Below are 5,813 nucleotides of genomic sequence, written 5' to 3'. Positions count from 1 at the left end.
GATAGATAGATAGATAGATAGATAGATAGATAGATAGATAGATAGATAATAAAGAGAGAGAAATTATACTTCAGGTAAGGAAAATATGTGATTCAAGGTAGACATGAAGGTGAAAAAGCCCAGGTGTGCTCAGGTGTCAATGAGATGCCAGGGATGTAGGATTTGTACAGAGGTTTAAGACAAGCCTAGGACCTAAAAGTTAAGGTGGGCCAGGTTATCAGTGATGTAGAATGCTGGTACAAGGAGATAGGTGATAGGAAGCCACAGTTTCCTGAGCAGTCAAATAACGGGGTAAAAGCTATGTGCTAGGGAATATTTATCTGGAAGTTATATACCAGATGGAATTGGGTGGGGCAAAGTAGAGGCCAACTTCAGGTAGTGGATGTGCCCCTATTTAAAAGATCCTTAGCCAGACTCCTTCAGCCCTGACTTTAAGTTGCCATTTTGGGGTCCATATCCATCTATATTCCCTATCCTTTATCCAAGCTGAGTATGGCCAAGGCTTTTGTTGCTCAGACTCAGAGTGTCGTGATCATCTTCTACTCTTTCCTATCCCGTGGTACTCATATCCATCTAATTGCATTCACACTGACAACCTTACACATTCATTTAATTTTAATACTGTGCTTGGCATCATACCACAAACATCTGTCGTCTGTGTGCTGGCATCTCCATCCATGCTGCCAGTCCCCTCTTTTAGACCTGTCATTTCTCATCTGATTGACTTCTGCCTCTTCTATTTGGGCCTCTACTTACCAAATCTCACTAGCATTCCAGCTAATGAACAAAGCACACAGAAATAGACTACTAGTACCAGACAGAGCCTTAAAAGTCATCTAGCCCAACCCTTACAAAGAGGAAACTGAGGCTCTATGATATAAAGTCACATTGGATGGTAGATGAACTTAAACCCAGGTGTGTGGATCTCTGCAGCTGCTCTTGACACTGTGCTATATTGTCGTTCGTGTGATTATAATGTATGACAATTCTGCTAACCCGATAAAGCACAAATCCAGTACCTACAGAGCTGGAAATAGAGTCTAAACTTGCTGCTTAATAAAAATGAGAACGTAAAATCCTCATTTACATTTATAAGAAAGTAAAATACTCATCAACCTCCTTCTGTTAGAGCCTAAGGCCACAATATAAAGAATCTCCTGAATAAAGCAGGGTGCGGGAAACTACCATCCAGGGTCCCAGGGTCCAAACCAGCCTGCTGCCTATACAGGCAGTATATATATATATATATTTTTTTTTTTTTTTTTTTCTTTTTGAGAAGCAGAGGGGAGGGGAGGGGCAGAGGGAGAGGGAGAGAGAATCTTAGCCAGACTCCACGCCCAGTGCAGAGCTGACTTGGAGCTCCATCTCAGGACCCTGAGATCATGACCTGAGCCGAAATTAAGACTCGGACACTTAACCAACTGAACCACGCAGGTGCCCCACACTGCCTATTTTTATAAATCAAATCAGGGTGGTTGTAGCTTGGATCACAGCCACACCCATTCATTCATTTACGTATTGTCTAATGGCTACTTTTGAGCTACAATGACACAGTGGAATAATTGTGACAGAGATTGTATGACCTACAAAACCTAAATTTTTACCGTGTCTTCTTTTACAAGAAAAGTTTACTGAACCCTGGATTTGAGCATTTTAGTTTTACACAAAGTTAAAATGAATTCCACCTCCTGGATGAGGGTTTTCTGGGAAAGCCAGCCAAGGTGGTGGCCTCACTCCCACCTCTTTGGGTCCTAAGTTTTGAGCTCCTTTGACACCAGTTCATCTCAAGTGTTTTCTACCTCTGCAGGCAGAAGCCCATAGATATAATGCCACATACCAGCACCTCCTCTTGACCTATTCTCTCCCAGTAGGCCTCCTTCTCTCCAGTCTAAAGCTCCACACTGCATTCCCCAGAGCTGCCAGTGCTCCACACTGTGAGATAACCACAGGACAACACCCAGCCTGGGCATCCCGCTCGTGTAAATTGTTCCCACGGCCCCACTGTCTAGGGTACAGCTGCTTCACCCCAGCAGCACATCAGAATCTTGGGATGCTTTTTAGAAGTACAGATGTCCTGGTCTCACCTTGAAAGTAGTAAATCTGAAAAGTACATATTCTTTTGAAGCCCTTAAGAGAGGGCTTCCCCACCTGTCCTACCTGAAGGAGAATGCCCCCTGTGGTCTCTGCCCTATTCAGTCCTGTTTTATTTTTTTAATAGCATTTATCAGTGTCTGACAGATTAGAGTCTGCTTGCTTCTTTATTGTCTGTCTTTTCCTCAAATAATATGAGCCTCCTGAAACTGCAGACTGTGTCCCAAGGACCAAGAACAGCATCTGACCCACAATAAAGGTCCAAAGATGTCTGTGAAATCTTTTTGGGTGGTCTTCCTTCATCTGTCCCTGGCGTACCTGCCCGGCTTTAACTCCTCCTGTCCCCACAACCAGGTTCCTCTAAACCACCCACTTAGAAGGGTCCAAGGGCACAAAGCTGCCTCAGTACTGTCACTGAGCCTCGCATGCTTCTACTTCTTCCCTCCTCTGGCTGGAATGTCCTTTTTCCTCTATATTTGCCTAGTGAGCTCATGGCTCTTTCACAAGCCACTTCAAAGTCGCTTTCTGTTCCCTGACTCCGGTAAGCAGAGGTGATCATCTTCACCTTTCAGCTGGATTACAGAGAACATCCCATTGTTAGGGTTATTTAACACACAAAGACCTCCTGTCACTGAACTAGAGGTTCCCTCAGGGTATTCATCTTTATTCCCAGAGCCTACCACTTTTAAACTTGGCAATACTGAACCTTACATAAATGTTTTTTTTGAATAAATTAACAGATGGGTGGAAAAAGTAGGAAAGGAAGCAAGGGAGGAAGGGGAGAAGGGGAAACAGAAAGAGGAAGAAGGAAAAAGAGGGAGGGAAAGAAAGAAGAAAAGATGAAAAGCCAACCTCTTCACAGAGTCTACCACCTTGTGCTTACGGTTCAGCATTTATTGCTAAACCAGCTGGTGCTGTATTGTAGAGCTAAGAGGGCAGCCCCAGAGACATGATCTGTTCAGTGATTTCTTTTGAAGACTGTACTGTTTGCTATTGCCAAGTCTTCTTGAAGATGCTGCCACAGGGAAGAAGGGATGGGCCTTCCCAACCAGACTTGGGGGGATGTTTCAAAGGCCCTTTTCTGGGGCCCCTCTGAATCCCAGACTTGGTAGCATGGTGGAGGAGAGCAGCAGGGGGAACAGCTAGTGGGGGCTGAACAGCCTCAAAATTGCCTGGCTTCTAATGTTTTAACACATCCTCTGCTCTTCTCCAAGGCATATTCAAGGCCATCTGTGGCACCGAACATTTTAAATTGAAGGTTTTATGACCCCCTTAAAGTATACCTAGGTGAGAGGCCAAGAGAGGAATATTTTCCTCAGATGGGGAAGCAATCAAAATTGTTTTCCTCCATAATGAAACCTTGCCTTTTCCAGTAAATAAGAATTTTCACTTGGGTGAGGGATGCATAGAAGAGGGAAGAGAGACTGCAGTTGAGGAATTTGCATGTACTCCAAAGGGCATTTTGCATATGGCTATTTGTGATGATGTGCCTTTAAAAATATAGCTCTATTATGGATGCATTTCATTAGTTAAAAGGGTGACATTTCTCTGTATTAATGAAATAGAGTTAAGTTCTAATCAGATGAACCTGACATAAATATTCAATTCTAACTCATAGAGTTTTTACATTTTCATTGATGATAAAAAATGGCTTCCTGATTAAATGAGAAATTCTAGCTGCTTCTTAGAATAACAGTTGGGCAGAAAAGAAACATAAAATAAAGATGTATTACAGAGGATAGCAAAGCTAGGCAAGTTTTTACATTTTTCTTGAATGCACATGACAGGGCACCAGTGGAAAGCCCTGTGGGAAATGATTTACAACAGGTGAAACTAAGGCACGGCTAAGTTAATTGAACTTGTCCTGAGTCACTCAGCACATCTGTGGTAGGAAAGGGATTTTTGAACCCAGAGCCACTGAGTTATGATGCTGTTTCTAACCACAGGAGTATCCACATTTATACAGAGACAGCAGGACCATTATTGCAAAGCTTAACACCAAAAAAAAAAAAAAAAACCTGGCTGCCAAAGCTGGATTCTGTTGCCAATTCTACTGGGCTATATACCATGGCACCCTGGTAGTCTGGTAGGTTGTACCACTGACTAGTCTGTGGTCATTCTTCCCCAAGAATGTGCAATAAGGCTGCAGTCATCTATTTTTACAGTTTATTGTTTTAATGCTACTTTTTTTCATTGCAATTTATAGGGGCGATCTTGCTATATTTTTCTAATTTAGGCCTTATTGAATTCAGGATTTGTGGTAATTGCACCCAAACTGAAGCTGAAATCTGTGCTATTTTTGAAGAAAAGATGAATAAGCAAATTAATAGCATAATAAAGAACATATTTAACTTACTTAAATTAATCATGTGTTTCTAAGGTTGTTGGCAGGGAATGGTTTGGAGTGAATATGCTAAATGATAGTAATAACTGCCATATGCCAAGAGTCAAGAGATAATGTGACAAGGAGGGCACTTGCTGTGATGAGCACTGGGTGTTAATATGTAAGTGATGAATCACTAAATTCTATTCCTGAAACCCATATTATACTTTATGTTAACTAGAATTTAAATAAAAATTGGGAAAAAAAGAGAGATAACATGATACGTTATTGACTTTGGTCTCTATAACAAACCTATGAGATGGTCTTATTTTACAGATAAGAAAACTGAGAAAGACATTATTTGATTTGTCCAAGGTATCACAATAGGGGAGAATCAGCATTTCAACCCAGGTCTGGCTGCTTTAAAGCCTATGTTCTCACCTTCATGCTGTATCATAGTAATTTCTGGTCTTCTGGGAGTCCCAGGCCTCATAAGAATAGGATGAAAGGTGAGAAGCAGAACACATTCAAAATGTTGCCTACGATCTCAAAGAGGTTTTGACTCAAGAATGCCTGTCTTACTGCCTATTTTTTTAAAGATTCTATTTATTTATTTGACAGAGAGAGCACAAGCATGGGGAGTGGCAGAGGGAGAGAGGCAAGCTCTTTACCAAGCAGGGAGCCCGACATGGGGCTTGATCCCAGGATCCTGGGATCATGACCTGAGCTGAAGGCAGATGCTTAACCCACTGAGCTACCCAGGCGCCCCGTTACTACCTATTTTTAAATCTCTTCTCTTCATAAAAGTGGGGCAACTACTTGAAACTATTTTGCTAGCAGAATATTTTTTGGATAACTATATTAGAAAGCAACACAACCTTTTGATTTGCAAATAGATTAATTCTGACTTTTCATTAGTTCCTCCTTAGGTGATGTTAGTGAGATTTTATTGTATAAATAAAGAGTTGAGTATATCCTTAACACTAATTGATAATTTATATAACTATTCTATTTAGGGCAGTAGCCTGGTTGTTCCATGAATCAGTCCAGTGGAAAACAGGCAATCGGCCTGGCATTAGGGTGCCAGCAATGTTCTAGAGTCGAGACAGAGGCTGAAGGCAATGCCGCTCAGAGCTAAGTCAGAGCCTGAGGCAGAAGGAAAAATAAGTAATACTGAGCCTGTCTTTAATTTAAGATTTTGATATTTTCTTCATTATGAATTTTTTGCTTTAATTTTTATTTTCTAAAATGTTGCATTAAGGTATTACTCATCTTTAAAAAAAAAAAAGGCTATTACAAATCTTGATCACTTTTGAATTTTTGATCACCCCCTCAAATGTTACACCTAAAACCAGTGCCTCACTTGCCTTACCTTAGACCCAGCCCTGGATGAAGGTCT

The sequence above is a fragment of the Neomonachus schauinslandi genome, chromosome 9 (assembly GCF_002201575.2).
Source record: "Neomonachus schauinslandi chromosome 9, ASM220157v2, whole genome shotgun sequence".
Taxonomy (NCBI): Eukaryota; Metazoa; Chordata; class Mammalia; order Carnivora; family Phocidae; genus Neomonachus; species Neomonachus schauinslandi.
Note: the sequence above shows the minus strand (reverse complement) of the source record.